Here is a 15,935-nt window from a genome sequence, read left to right as displayed (position 1 = left end):
GTAATGAAATCTAGACAAAGTCGTGCCAAGTCTAAGGTTCCTTACTGCGATTTCTTTATTATTATAGTTAATGTTGTGTGACTTGGCCGTTGATTTGTACCCACTCACGTATAAAGAATGTTGAGTCTTAAGTCTCATCCAGTAAATGTTGAGACTCAATATGCGGACAATATAAACATTCTTTATACGTTATGTGTGTGTCTGTACCAAATTTCAGCTCTCTGAGTTTATCGGAAGTACTAGTTCTATTTTGATGATCATGACTGAGTGAGTGAGTGAGTGTCATAAATGCGAAACTTTGCTTTCGCTTAACTTCGGAACTAAATGACCTACAGACTTGAAATTTTGAATTTTAAGTATGTGATTATAGCTTACGACGAAAATTTCTGCGTTCTGGTCTTATCCAGAGGTTCCCAAATAGGGGCATGGAAATGCGGCGAAATGGTTCGAGTATACGATGGTACGGCAGTGTTTGCTTCGCGCTCGACTTGGCGGGGGCACTACCGTGCCTCCAGATAACATTGTTCAAGTGGTGAAAAACAATCATACAAGCCATGACAAAAATCGGATACTTTTATTATAATGTATTGAGCTGTGCGCTTTCTGCATAAGAGTGTTGCTTGTTCATATGACCCATTGATTAATTACTGTTTGATTAATTACAGTCGATAAAGCTATTATTAGTTGTGGGCATCAGACGAGGAGCAGGTGATATTGGGTTTCGGTTGTTAAGGTTAAGGTACGCGCCTAACTACTTGGGCAACTGGACATTAATCCGCGCTTAAATAATGTTACGGTGTGTTTCTTACAATACGGATGATTAAACGATTTCCCAACGAAACCTGACTAACGCGAGTAATTGTGTGAAATGTAAACAAAAGTCAGAATAACTTGTAATTTGTGAACGGTTGTATTGCTCTGAAGATGATCTTTGGTTGAGTTCAAAACTTGTTAGTGTATTGTGGTGGTGGTGATAGATGGGTTTGTATATTTTGTATGTGTTACAGCGTGGAGGTGGAGAAACGACATGAACACACATTTCTTGCATAGACGTAGACATTATAAAGTCGCGAGTGAGCAACGTAATTGTTGGTTGTGTTGCTCTGAAGATGAGCTCTGGATGAGTTCGAAACGCGTCAATTTGGTCTGGTGGTGGTGATAGATGGGTTTGTGTATATTTGTGTGTGTTCTTACAGTGTGGAGGTGGAGGAACTGCATGAACACGCATATTTTGCATAAACTTAGCTATCATAAGGTCGCGGGTGAGCAAAGAAATTAAGTATTTTAGTTCATTCAACGTAATTGTTTCAGTTCATAAAAGTTTATTTGTGAATGTGATTTTCACTATAAGTATTTTTAAGTATTTCGGTTTTTACCTCTGAGTGAAGAAAGGTTTGCTATAAATAGTGGAATTTAATTGTGACTTCATGTACTTACATGTATAGGAATAATGCTCGAATACTTTAAAATTGATAATAATGCCATTCATATTTAATATTTTTTAATTAGAGAAAACTAAAATAGGTCTCAAATAAATTAACGTGATAGAAATCTCGAAAACTGGACAAATAATATAAAAATCATCCATATTCACCTCTATTGGCTCTGTACACGACATCAGCGCCACCTAGCATCCGCAACTTTTTTGGCTCTGATGCTCTGACGTTTTGAAATATCATCGCGACATTGTGACAAAAATCAAACCTATAACATATTAATTTATAATACAAAATTACTGTGATACCGTGATTTGGGTGGAAAAAAGGTTGTGAATTCATTTTTGGTCATTAATATTAAATGAGGTAAGTAAAATTTATTCAAAAAGTGTGTTTTATTTTCGACATCCAGGATTGTCTCGGAATTACGTGTCTTGTCCCGTGTCCAGGAATTACACTTTAATGTCCCGGATTTCGACTACGAGAGCAGTATTGCCTTCCATATTAAAAATTGAGGCTGCGGTTAACATTGCCGGCCTGTATTCAGAATGCACATGCCTGACAACTATTTTTAAGGTCCTTCCAAAAGACTTGCCAAATGAAAAAAATTGGACTCATTCTTTTAAAACGACCAATTGTAACGATTTTGTCAATTTGAAGAAAATAGTTGGTTTGTAATTTTATTTAACTACAACCAAATTTATAACCTTCGAATTGTCCCGGAAATGAGATGCATGTATCTGGCAACCCTATGTTTAGTTGTACTTTTACTGTAAAACGAAAAGATAAAGCTATCTTACTGGTTTCTTCGAATAATAGTAAAATTGTATAATTGTTCTTATATCGCTAGTAATAAATTAAATATCGTTTTCAGATCAAAATGAGTATCATTATGAAGACCGGTTTTGTGAGTATCACTCAATATAAAACTTCAACCACAAACCGTATCATAAGGAAAATTGTTGCTGGACATGCATGTCCGAGATGTAGAGGAATTAAGAACAAAACAGGGACAGTGTTCAATAATTCAAGCTCGCATCATAACACAAACATCTATTACTAAAATTAGGTAGTTAAAGTCTATACAAATTGCTTTGTTAATGACAGATTCGTATGAGTATGACAGACGACCGAGCCTTGATTATTTCTTCTTTTGGCCACTATGAGCGCTGCGATAGATTCCATTACCCCCACCTAGTACTTTGCACCCTCCCAATAGGAAGATACATAGTGAAGTTTGCATTCCAACTCTTTCTAGAAAATATAAATTTACTATGGACTTTCTGTAGTTGTCAAAGCATAATAACATCATAGTTAGTACTGTCATAGGCCTCGAGTTCGAACCCTAGAATATTAACAACTTTTTTTGTTTTTTATTTATTTTTCTTTTTGCTTTGTGTTAAATATTTTATATTTTAGAGGAAAAACAATAGGATAAAACGGGAAAATCCTCGAGTCTCCATCAACGATCTATTTACATGTTCGGAATTTGTACGGAACCCTCGGTACGTGAGTCCTACTCGCACTTGACCATTTTTTAAGATATTCAGAAACTCCTTTCTCCATTGTTTGATAATTTAGGTGAGATTCATTTAAAAACCTGTTTTAAGAGCTTTCTGTTCTAAGAATATGACAAGAAAATCTGGAAGAAAGAACACAGCGACTTATTAGTAAGGCTTTATACGAGTAACATGGAAATAATAGGATGAATGCATCTGTATACCTTCATCAATACGAGTAGTAGAATTCTGCAAAGTACTTTGAATCATTATCACCACTCTAATTGAGCAAAACGCAAAACTTTTTAAAGGCACACCTCCCAGAAAGTCAGATTTTCGATCAGCTGAAAGTAGTTTTTTCATCCACAAAACGATTTGTGAACCAACTAATCAACGTTCACCACGGTAGGAAGCCGTTGTACGATGACACCTCAAAGTCAAAGTGAAAGTCAAAAAAAAATCTACCACCGGTTCGGAAAAACCTCTGCTGAGAAGAATCCGGCAAGAAACTCAACGAGGTATATATATATTTTTTTTTAAACAGATTTACAATATTATTAAATGATATGTATATACATCACAAGTATTTAACACAACTTTATTTTTAACACAGTAGGTTCGCTATTTGAAGGGATCGCTAATGCGGATCGGAATTATTTCCAAATATCCCTGTCCATGATATAATCATTAACTTTATAATACGCCTTTGATATTAATGTCTTCTTGACAATAGATCTGAATTTTGTACCTGTAGAGGTAAAGCATGGACTTTTGTAATCACTCCATAAGAAACTTCCATTCTATGAAACTTAGAGGTCATCTATCTTTACCTATAAGTAAAGAATAAGAATAACATAACTGAATGACTGACTGACTAACCGACAGACAACGCACAGTCTAAACTCCTGGACCTAGAGACTTGAAATTTAATTCATGAGGATCATAGAGGTACATTAAAAAGAGGTTTTTGGAAATTCTCACGGGAGGGGGAATAAATGGGTTTATTTTTTATTTAAAGTGGCTTTATCTCTGTAGCTGTAATTGATAGAGACTTCAAATTTTTACTCCCTGCACGAACGAAGCTGCGGGCAAACGCTAATCGAGATAAAACTCGTGAAAAAAATTGCTGGCTATATAAATACCTTTCCAAGCGAAGTGTTTCAAATATCGCACATCTAGATCGAAAGGGCATCAACTCAAAATAATACAACATTTTAATTTAGGCCTTCCAGAAATTGAATGCAGACCTAAATTAAAATGCTGTATTATTTTGAAGTGATACCCTTTCGAACTAGATGTGCGATATACGCATTGCAGAATTTTCTGACTTTATAGTTGTTTAGTGCAATCAAATGATTAATTAATTCAGGTTGCTATTTATCTCATTCGTTACGTGTTGTCTGCGACCTAAAACTAAATAGCCCATTAAGTTAATGATGTTTGTAGAATAATTAGCGAAGTGTTATCGGTGTTGCGCAGGTGTGCTAATACAAGTGGCAGATAGCGCCCGCCAGTATCGGTAATGTACCATCCGCCTTGCTAAACTATACCTAAATATTATGTACAATAATTGTAGAACTAGCGTTAACTCGATTTCACAGAGATCCTATAGATCTTTGTTACGTTCTTCCTATAAACTTAATGGAAAATGTTAGATAGAAGAGATTGCTTTTGGTTTAAATTTATGAAAAATACGAGTTACTGGTAGATATTATTAGTTGGGTACTATTATTATGTAACTTTTGTAAAAGAAAAACTGTGTAACACCTAACGTAGAGAAAATTCCAGTTTTATTCAATTGAAACTTTATTTATTTTAACGCACCTATCGATACAATTTGACGGCCTCTTTACAGAATATAGAATGAGAGTGAGAATTACATACATTACATACATACATACATTTTATTTCCTTAAAATATTTATCCCCTCAGATATAACGTAATCTATATACCATTCGAAAGAGAAAATAAATAAACTGTTAACATTTCTCATTTTTGCTATATTGTCCCTTAAGCCAGTTAACTGTCTGTAGTGATACGGCCAAATGAAATTTCAAGTCTATGGCTGCAATGGTTTTGAAAATACAATTAAATGAATTCACTTCAAACCACCGGCTGTTACGAAAAAGTGCCCGTGTTTAGGAGTAACTTACATTCAGAATCCCCGTAGTAGGTGAAGGGTTAAATATTGCTATCTGCTAAATAATAATAAAGTGCCAAACAGTGTAAAATGGACCCCACTCAGCAAAATGTTCCTACCCCAAAGCTAATATCAGTGGGACCCCTTTAAATTTAAAATAAAAATAAAAACTAAACACAACGGTATAATGTACATGTCGGCAGCCGATCGTAAACTCCGCCAGATCACGAAATTCCTAGGCATATCGTGAAATGCCGCCATTTCATGAATTGGCTAAGGGACATCCGCCATATCGTTCAAAACTCACCGTTTAGCGATTTGCCTATTGACGTTTAGGCAGATCATGAAATTCCTAGGCATATCATGAAGCGCCGCCATTTCATGATTTGGCCAGTTTAGGCAGATCATGAAATTCCTAGGCGAATCATGAAACGCCGCCATATCGGTTCTGGCACTTCGCCGGCCGCTGCCGCGGCACGCTCGCTTCGCTCGCTCGGCTCGTGCGTCGTGATCACAATTAATACTAACCACTCCTCGCTTCGCTCGTCGTACCTAAATTTTTCTATATAAATAAATAACAACTAGTGAATACTTTATGTATCAACAAAAAACTAACCTCTAAAATACGGGCAGACGTGCAAGGTTTTTTCACATTGTGCACAGAATCCGTTTGATTCACATAAAAAGAACGGAGCTGATGTTCAAAAGCTTCTTTTGCACTTCTATTTTGAATTCAATCACTATTTTCGGTTTAAAGATCATTTTGTTGCGACGCCGACATTTTTCACGCGCTAAACAAACACGGCCGGTCAGCTGGTCACGGCCGCCATTGCATACGCAGCGCCACCAGTGGCCAAAAAAGAAACTATTTTACGATGTGCCCGGTATAGAGCTCGGAATATCGACGAATGCGTTGCTCTAATCGATCTGCCGTATTATTTCTCAGGCACATCGTGATATGCCTGGCCAACGTTTAGGCATATCATGAAATGGCGGCGTTTCACGATATGCCTAGGAATTTCGTGATCTGGCGGATTTTACGATCGGCCGCCGACATACACACGCCATTGAAAACACGTCATCATCAGTAATCCCTGCTCATAACGTTAAACGTCATTGGGAAGCAATTCTTTTGGTGACAAATGAATTTTCCGCAACCTATAAAAATGCTCACTGTGTGACATTAAATTGACCAACATGTGAAAACACATCAGTTTAGAGTTATGATTGGCTTTTTTGGAGTCTTTTTGTATTTTTTATTTCAACTCCAAATTTGTTACTTTTACGAGTATCCCGTGAAACCATATCGAAAATAAAAACTGAGACATGGATGCACAGAAAAATACAAAAAGACTCCGAAAACGCCAATCCTAATTTGATTGCTTAGTAGCAACATCTCTTGTCTAGGTGAGCGGTTAGTTCCGAAAGAATGTGACGTCTCTCGATGAGAGCGGAACATAGATGTCGCTAGTGCTGCCGCTTAAGTAGCGTACATAAAAAGCAACCTGAGATATATATGCATAGGAAAAATTCGTGTCTAGATTCCTGTGGGTTTATAGCACGCAGCACGGATTGCTGAGGACCTGGGTTCAATTCCCAGCGCTGGTCTCTTTTTCTGGTCTTTCTGTGCATCCACGTCTCAGTTTGTATTTTCGATATCAGTTTCGAGATTAGCCAAAACCACTCTGTCAGTAAATTTTAATTTTCGGATTTGTTTAAAACCTTAAAGTAAAATATCTTGCAGCTATAGGAAGATACCATTTTTGTATTTTTAAAACCATGTTGGCTTTTTGTTCCCGTGCAATATCCTCGATTTTCATTCAAGTGGCAGTGATTAGTAATGTATAATAACTTGCATGTTAATATTCTTTTTAAGTTTATAAAGTTTATTTAATCACTATTTGATTTACTGCTATTGACACTCGTCAAGTTTAAAGCAGGAAATGTACTTAATCCAGGTTAATTGCCTCTGGTTTGAGTGAAATTGATTTTAATTAAATTACATCTTCAAAATAAAAAATCATCACTAAAAATAAGTCGTTATGTCCTCTGATTGCGACTCAAAGGTCACGGTCATAGATTAGGTATATACCAATTACCTAATAAGTCAGAATTGGTCCCTGGTCACCGATTAAATATTATTGTCTTTTGATGGCATATAAAAACGAATCAAACAATTATTTTGGTGAACGGTCAATAAATTAACTATCTAATTAAATAAAAAGTTCCGTAGTGTTAAATTTACCACTATTGCTTACATTGTAATTTTTATTTGTTTAATATTTTTAGAAATAGTTTATTATATTATGTTATATCCAATAACAATTTATTGCACTGCATTGTAAAATCCATTTCAATGACGTTTAAAATCATGTTATTTGCAGCTTTCCATAGTTAGATACTAAATGTTTCAAAGTTATACATCTCCTTATACAGCAGTCACTGTAGCAGCAGATGTTTTGAATTACCTCACTAATTTATAGTTGAGAGACCTTGAAACACGCAGCGCCGAGTAAACAGACACGATTGAGATACCTACCGCTGAAATTAAAACCGCTTGGTAAAAAACCGAGTCACGATTTTTAATTTAGTTTCTAATCTTTTATAATCAATAATAATAACCTGCTCGTATACGCACATTAAAGATGGAATTAGAAATAATTTACATATGTGCGTAAGCCAAAGTCGTCGTCTCCAACCTTACGACTATAATACATTTTAAAAATGAACAAGTCAATACTATTTTGTGCCACTTGAATGCTCGTGCTTGAACTACTTTGTTGAGCTCATTTTAATAATCATGCAGTTGAATTTCCATTCCGATTTTTAATGGATTTATGGGTATAATATTTTAATCCGAGTACCTTAATAACCAGTATTGCATAGTGAATCGTAATGTCATAACGTTAACATTTTTAGTATCCTGTTTTCATTTTGAGATATGGATTCGTGTCTGTGTCTATTCATCTGTCATCGCTAATCAGGTATTTGAATAGGTATTGGAGAAATCAAAAAGGCTATACACACAACACATTATGAAATATGCATGTGTAACTAAGTGGAACACGTCTGTTAGCACGTAGACGGTGGAGGTGAGACACGAAGGTGCGGAAGAAGTAAAAGAGGCGCTGGAAAAGTAAATTGGCTGCAGCATGCCACGCTTACTGCGACGCCTTGGTCAGGTTGGCTCACGGCGGAAAGGTCCACGCCACTTGGTGGTGGATGGGAAGTTGGGCTTGCACGCTCTGCGCTGGTCACTGGGATGATACGCATTACTGTGTACTGGTGGAGCTGGAGACTCACTCGAACGGACTCCTTAATGTAGGTGTAGTCCAGCACTCAGCTCTACCTGTCGACTGTCTAATGAAATGCCATAATAAATAATAATAAAAAAAAAAATTCAAATTCACTTCGGTACAAAATAACAAAATACAATATTTCACTTAAAATCTATTTAACACGTGTGCCTGAAATAGGAAAATTCCTGTGTCTCAGGCTAAACGAGCTAACATTTACATACTAAAATAATCACCAAGTAGAAATTAATAAAGTACTGATATATAAATGATATTAAATGCCATGATGATTGACGTGATATGACCTATTTGCTAAAAGCTGCAACCTCCTTCCTCGTCAGCCTCTAACTTGACTCCTAATTCCATGTCATTGTCAATCAAGATTTCTCCGATAAATGTCGTACAATTTTATGTTTATTAAAACCTGAATACTACAGGTTTCCTCATTATATCAATTTAATAAACATAATGGATAAGTACCTAAGACTAGGGGGCCTACCACGCTCTCTTAATACGATTCAGATTTCGTACCACGACGTTACTTTTGCGATTCAGTTCAAGCACGGTTCAGGGACAGCGATACAGACATTTTCATTCACTCACTTCAAGCGGTTTTTATACCATGACGCTTAACTTGAGTGGGAATTGAATAGCTTCAGTGTCGAATTTAGCGATTCAGTATAAGTTACTCATTATGTCAATTCTTTTGGATCGCTTTTTTTCAACTAATGAATTTCAAAAACTTTTAAACTTTTATTCAAGTTTTATAACTTTTCATAGGTACTCACGACATTGTGCTTCTTAACTCCTCATTGATAAAACTAATTTTTCAGTGAGAATAGAGACTCACGGATTAGTGACAGCGTAAACATTTATTTGTAATCAACACAACGGTTGCTAAGAACACCGAATGACATAGAGTTATGGTTTTCCAAAATAAAGAGGTTTTAGTATACAATATTTGGTTTGCCGCCTTCCTCTTTGGTTTGCATATAGCGGCATCCCTTTCGCGACTTAGCGTTTCAGTTTCGGACCAGAGACAATATCTTCTTTCATTCACTTGTAAACCATTGAGACTCAGCTCTGAGAAATAAACGTAGTGGTACCAATTTCGACGATTTAGTTTAGGTGCCTAAATTGAACTGCTCTGCGTTTGGATCGTTTATGAAAAGATCATGGTAGGCCCCCAGAACGGTTCGATGAAGACCCGTCCAGTAAAACTGCAAAAGAATGGTTACATTGGAAAAAGACATTCGTCAACTTCTTGGCTCAGTCAGAACCATCTGCTGTGGACAAAGATGCTGCCGCGAAATGGTCTCAAATTAAACTCCATCTTTTAATCAACCACATCTCGCCGAAGGTATACGCCCATGTTAGTGAGTATTAAACATATGACTCCGCTATTGCTGCGCTTGAAAAACTATACGTCAAGCCCAATAATATTATCTATGCCAGACATTTACTAACCACGAGAAAGCAGCAGGCTGGTGAGACTATAAATATATACATGCAATCCCTCAAACAATTAGCAAAAGACTGCGATTTTACCAGCGTTGATGCGGAAACTAATAAAAACGACACCATCCGCGGCGCATTTATCGCAGGCATGACGTCCGGCAAAATACGCTCGAGACTTCTAGAGAGCTTATCATTAACACTGGACCAGACTAACAATACAGCCCTGTCAATGGAAATGGCAGAAACAAATTCGCAAACCTTCATCAACCCTATTATCAACGCCGTGCCTTTAACGTCTGAAACGCAAAACAATGCCATTGCTTCAGAGACTGTTGCTACAACTGCCGCTACGACATCAAATGTCACCAACTCCTCCTCCGCTCGCAAATGCTGGTACTGTGGTTGATCACTGCATGCCAGGAGGAACTGCCCGGCAAGAGACACCGTATGCAAGTTCTGTAACAAGAAAGGTCACTTTAGCAAGGTATGCCGATCAAAGCCCAGCACTAGTGCATCAATCACCTCACCAGAAGAATGTGAACATTGCTCTGCCATCATTGCTGCTGCGCCGGCCTCTTTCCGAAAAGCAATGATTCCTGCCATCATAAAAGGCATCAAAGCACAAACTCTGATTGATACTGGCAGCTCAATTAGCTTCATCAATGAAGACTTCGCCAACCTCTGCCATCTAAAACGAAGCCCTTGCACTCAGAGAGTATCAATGGCTTCTCTAACTCATACTTCTCAAGTCTGTGGCTCAACCTGTCAGAACGTACAATTAGGTGACCACCGCTACGAAAAGATCAATTTATTGATAGTTAAGAACCTTTGCGCCGACTTGATCATAGGCCATGATGTCCTGGCGCTCCATTCGACTCTGGAGTTCGCTTTTGGAGGCTCTAAAGACGTGTTCAAAGTGTGCAGCGTTGCAGAGGCCTCAGTACCTGCTGTACCGCTCTTCGCCATTGTGTCCCCTGACTGCAAGCCCATAGCAATTCGATCCCATAGACACAGCCCTGAGGACCAGGCATCCATTGCGGATGAAGCAAAGAAACTGCTAGAAGACGGCATCATCGAAGAGAGCCAATCTCCGTGGAGGGCACAGGTACTCGTAACTAAAAACGCAAATCATAAAAAGCGTTTAGTAATTGACTACTCCCAAACCGTCAATAGGTATACTCAACTTGACGCTTACCCGCTACCTAACATTGAGGAAATGGTAACACAAGTCTCCAAGTACGCTGTTTTCAGTACCATCGATCTCCAAAGCGCCTATCATCAGGTCCCTATCCTCACCCATGAAAAACCCTTCACAGCTTTTGAAGCTTGCGGTAATTTGTACCAATTTCGGCGCATTCCATTTGGCATAACTAACGGGGTAGCCAGTTTCCAAAGAACCGTCGATTGGCTCATCAGAAAAGAAGATCTCTCCGGTACATATGCTTACCTCGATGATAAAACTGTTTCTGGCAATACGCAACAAGAACACGATATGAATTTGGAACTATTTTTACGAGCGGCTGACAAATATGGCCTGACGCTCAACAAGACTAAATCAAATTCAGCCAACGCACCATCAACTTACTTGGGTATACAATACAAGATCACGTCATCAAACCTGATAATGATCGATTGCAGCCCCTCTCAAAATGTCACCGCCAAATGATTTAGCGTCCCTGAGGAGGACATTGGGCATGTTCGCGCATTACTCCAAATGGATCCCAAACTTCACCGAAAGAATCCATATTCTGGCTCATGCTGACTCATTTCCCCTAAGCGAAGCAGCTAAAGATTGCTTCGAAGGTTTAAAACTCACAATCGCCAAGTCTTCCGTTCATGCTATTGACGATAAAATGCCCTTCACCGTCGAAACAGATGCATCCGAACACTCAATTGCTGCTACACTAACTCAAGATTCACGACCTGTGGCCTTCTTCTTGTGAGCTTTAAATCATAGTGAACTTAATCATTCAGCCGTCGAAAAAGAAGCGTAAGCCATCGTAGAATCGCTAAAAAAGTGGAGGCATTTTCTTATCGGGAAACATTTTACCCTTATAACGGATCAAAGATCAGTTTCATTTATGCTCAATGCCAAACACGCCAGTAAAATCAAAAACGAGAAAATCCAAAGGTGGCGGCTTGAGTTAGCGCCCTATAATTATGACATAGTGTACAGACCCGGGAAGGATAACAAAGCTGCTGATGCCCTATCGCGCATATGTGCTTGCACCATGAATACCTCATCTAAACTACAATCTCTTCACGCATCACTTTACCATTCAGGAGTGGCAAGAATGTACCACTGGCTAAAGAGTAAGAATCTCCCCTACTCTATCGACGAAGTCAGGACGATGACTCGCAATTGCCGTCTGTGTGCTGAGATCAAGCCGAGATATTTAAACAACCCAACTCCCTCACCGAAACTCATAAAGGCGACATCAGCATTTGAACGCTTAAGCATAGATTTCAAAGGGCCTCTCCCATCAAAGTCTAACAACAAATATATTCTCACGGTTAATGATGAATATTCCCGATTTCCTTTCGCCTTTCCGTGCAGTGATATGAGTGCTAAAACTAATCAAGCACCTAAACAGCCTGTTTATAATTTTTGGCATGCCCGCATACATTCATTCAGACCGAGGCACGCAATTCCTGTCGGCTGATCTTAGAGATTACCTCCACTCTAAAAGGGTAGCTACAAGCAACACCACTGCATACAATCCACAATGCAACGGCCAGGTCGAAAAATTGAATTCGACTGTATGGAAAGCAGTACAATTAGCTTGTGGAACTCATAATGCACCGATTGAATACTGGGAACTATACTTATCAGTGGCCCTACACTCGATTCGCTCTTTGCTGTGTACTGCGACGAACTGTACTCCGCACGAAAGAATGTTCATGCACACGCGCCGATCGCCCAATGGGAATACGATACCAACATGGCTCTCAAGTTCAGGTCAAGTGCTAATGAAAAGATTTGACCGTAAGAACAAATACCAGCCTTTGGTAGAAGAGGTCGAACTAATACAGTCAAACCCCGACTACTCGTTTGTCCGATTACAAGACGGACGAGAGACAACGGTGTCAAATCGACACCTTGCCCCTATCGGAGAGAATACCGGTGAAAGACTTGAAATCCTAGAAACGAATCCCATAAAAGAAGAATATATGACGCCACCGAGCTCACCGATTCGTGCAGAAGAAATTAATAACTCTGCTCCCTCTAGTCCACCTGTGCAGTCTCAAACATCAAACCCTCACTCTCCTGAATCGCCAATACCTTTCCCTTTCCCTGCACAAGCCCCAACTACTACGCAACAGAATCCTGCATCAAGCACCACTCCTCCATGCGTAGAAGCTTCACCTCCTGTTCTAAGAAGATCGAGCAGAACTCGAAACCTGCCTCGATATCTTCAAGACTATAGTGTGGGAGAATGACGTGATATGACCTATTTGCTAAAAGCTGCAACCTCCTTCCTCGTCAGCCTCTAACTTGACTCCTAATTCCATGTCATTGTCAATCAAGATTTCTCCGATAAATGTCGTACAATTTTATGTTTATTAAAACCTGAATACTACAGGTTTCCTCATTATATCAATGATATTTAAATGTAAAGATCTTTTTGTAACTTTCAAATGTAAACATATCTTTGACCTCGACAGTACCTAAAATATAAATATTTCTCATATTTTTGGCACATAATTTCATTTGTAATGAAGTTCAAAGAACAGTTAATAATTAAAACATAATGTATGGCTGTCAAGACTTATGCTTTAGCGAAATTACACAAGACGCAGAAGATTTTTTTTTACTTGTAGCCATCTTGTAGCATTACAGAATAAGGAGACCCGTTGCTTTGATGTATTATTTCAATACTTTAAAATTACTTGGCATTTAGGCTCGTACACTCTCTCCCCGAGTTAGAGACTTTGAATGCGAATATTAACTTTGGTTGGATACAATATAAGGGTAGCGTCATCGTTTTAAAGTAAATAACTAAGTACAAGCACGATCAATTTATACGAGTATGTAGAGTTTTTCTTTACAGAAACACTTAGTTGGCGAGATAAACATATATCTATACTAATACGTAAATCTATAATAGTATAAATAGAGTTGAAAAAATAAAAGCTTGTAAAATGTGTGTGAAGTGCCCTTGATTAGAGACCTTTTTAGAGTTCTGTGTCCAAAGGGTAACAAAAAGACACTATTACTAAGACTCCACTGTCCGTCTGTCTGTCTGTCTCTCATGAACAGTGATAGCTAGACAGTTGAAATTTTCACAAATGATGTATTTCTGTTGCCGCTTAACAACAACAAATACTAAAAACTAAATAAAATATATATTTAAGGGGGGCTCCCATACAACAGCCGTGATTTATTTTTGCAGTTTTTGTTCGATTTTAATAAAGGCAACAGGTAGTTGCTTGACATGCTTCACAGAATAATTATTTGTATATCCATTCACTTCAAAAATAAATAATTAAATTTAAATAAAATAAATATTTAAGGGGGCTCCCATACAGCAAACGTGTTGCCCTTTTTTGCTAATGTCTAATGTTGTATAGGTACGGAACCCTTCGTGCGGGACTCCGACTCGCACTTGACCGTTGTTATTTCGATTTTGCCCGTGCGAAGCAGGGGCGGGTCGCTAGTTTTAAATAAAACTCAAAAAACACAATCTTCTTGGTTAATAAAATCAAATTCAATACGTCCTTACGCGCACACGTCTTACGTCTTACTCTCCGTCCTTTATTCACTCTATCTCCTTCATCGATCATCTCATCCGATCAGTCATTCAGCATATCACTCATTCCTACAGCTCGGCTTTCTTGCATCTGTGTCTGACCTCAGGCACACCGTATCTAAAGCTACCGCATCTCATACTGAAACCAAAACTAAACCATTCATTCGCCTAAATGAAAAAAACTAATTTTTACTATTAACACCTAAGTAGTGTTATCAACATACATCAAACCCAAAACATCATAAAATGTATCTCGTCGTAAACCATTGAGAATGACCTGCATTAACGCGAACTAGGTAGGTAGGTAGGTATGTCTGGCCCACAAGCTATGCCCGCTGTGCGCGCGAGCGCGACGTCCTGCTGGCTGCTGCATGTGCGCGCGGCGCGGCGCGCCCCGGTGCTGTAATGATGTATGAAATCTTTCACGATACAGCCGTGTTCATAATAGAATCCAACGTCGTAATGCACGTATTATCGTCGTATTATCTATGGTTTTTGAACGCATATGTAGGATTTACCATATGGGTGTAGATAAAAATCATTATTTTATTATAATTTCGTATTATTGTTTTTTAAACTCGATGTCAAATATGTCGAAACGACACGAGTCTGTAGCAAAATTTGTGTGAATAACTGTCAATTGTTCATAATTTTGACTAGTTTATGAACTACAATTTGTAGTTAGGAAATGAATAACGATAAACAACAGTTGGTAGGTAAATAAAGTCGGAAAAAACCTACTTGTTTTTTTATCAACGCTCCATTAACGCTATGTATTTTCCAACGTTTACATACAAAACTCCATCAACTTTTTATATGGTAAAATTCGGAACATATTTTGCAAAGAAACCCTCTCTTGACATAATATTCTATACATTTACCCCGCCGTATCCCGGGTGTTATAACTTTCTTATGAACGTAAAGAGGTACAAATAGAGTGTGGGAGGACTTGCGGGACTTCGAACTCGTTAGTTAGAGTGAATTTCGATGTTGCAACCATAATACGGTGTAGTTGGGACATAGGGTTCTTCATTTCTGACCCTTTTTTAAGGATCAAGATGATAATACGTGCACGTGGCTAAAAAGTAGACATCATTATCCCAGCCTATATACGTCCCACTGCTGGGCACAGGCCTCCTCTCAGAACAAGAGGGCTTGGGCCATAGTTCCCACGCGGGCCCAGTGCGGATTGGGAACTTGAGAAAGTAGACATATTTAAATCAAATTCAGCAATATTCGGCAATTCAAAGATTCTGAAAAAAAAGATCCCTCTAAAAACATAGCATTTAATTGACGACTAAAACTTACAAACTCATAACGCTTCCGCTGTAAAAAAAAAGTTATCAAATCCTAG

This window comes from Choristoneura fumiferana, chromosome Z (assembly GCF_025370935.1).
Source record: "Choristoneura fumiferana chromosome Z, NRCan_CFum_1, whole genome shotgun sequence".
NCBI lineage: Eukaryota > Metazoa > Arthropoda > Insecta > Lepidoptera > Tortricidae > Choristoneura > Choristoneura fumiferana.
This window is presented reverse-complemented; position numbering follows the sequence as displayed.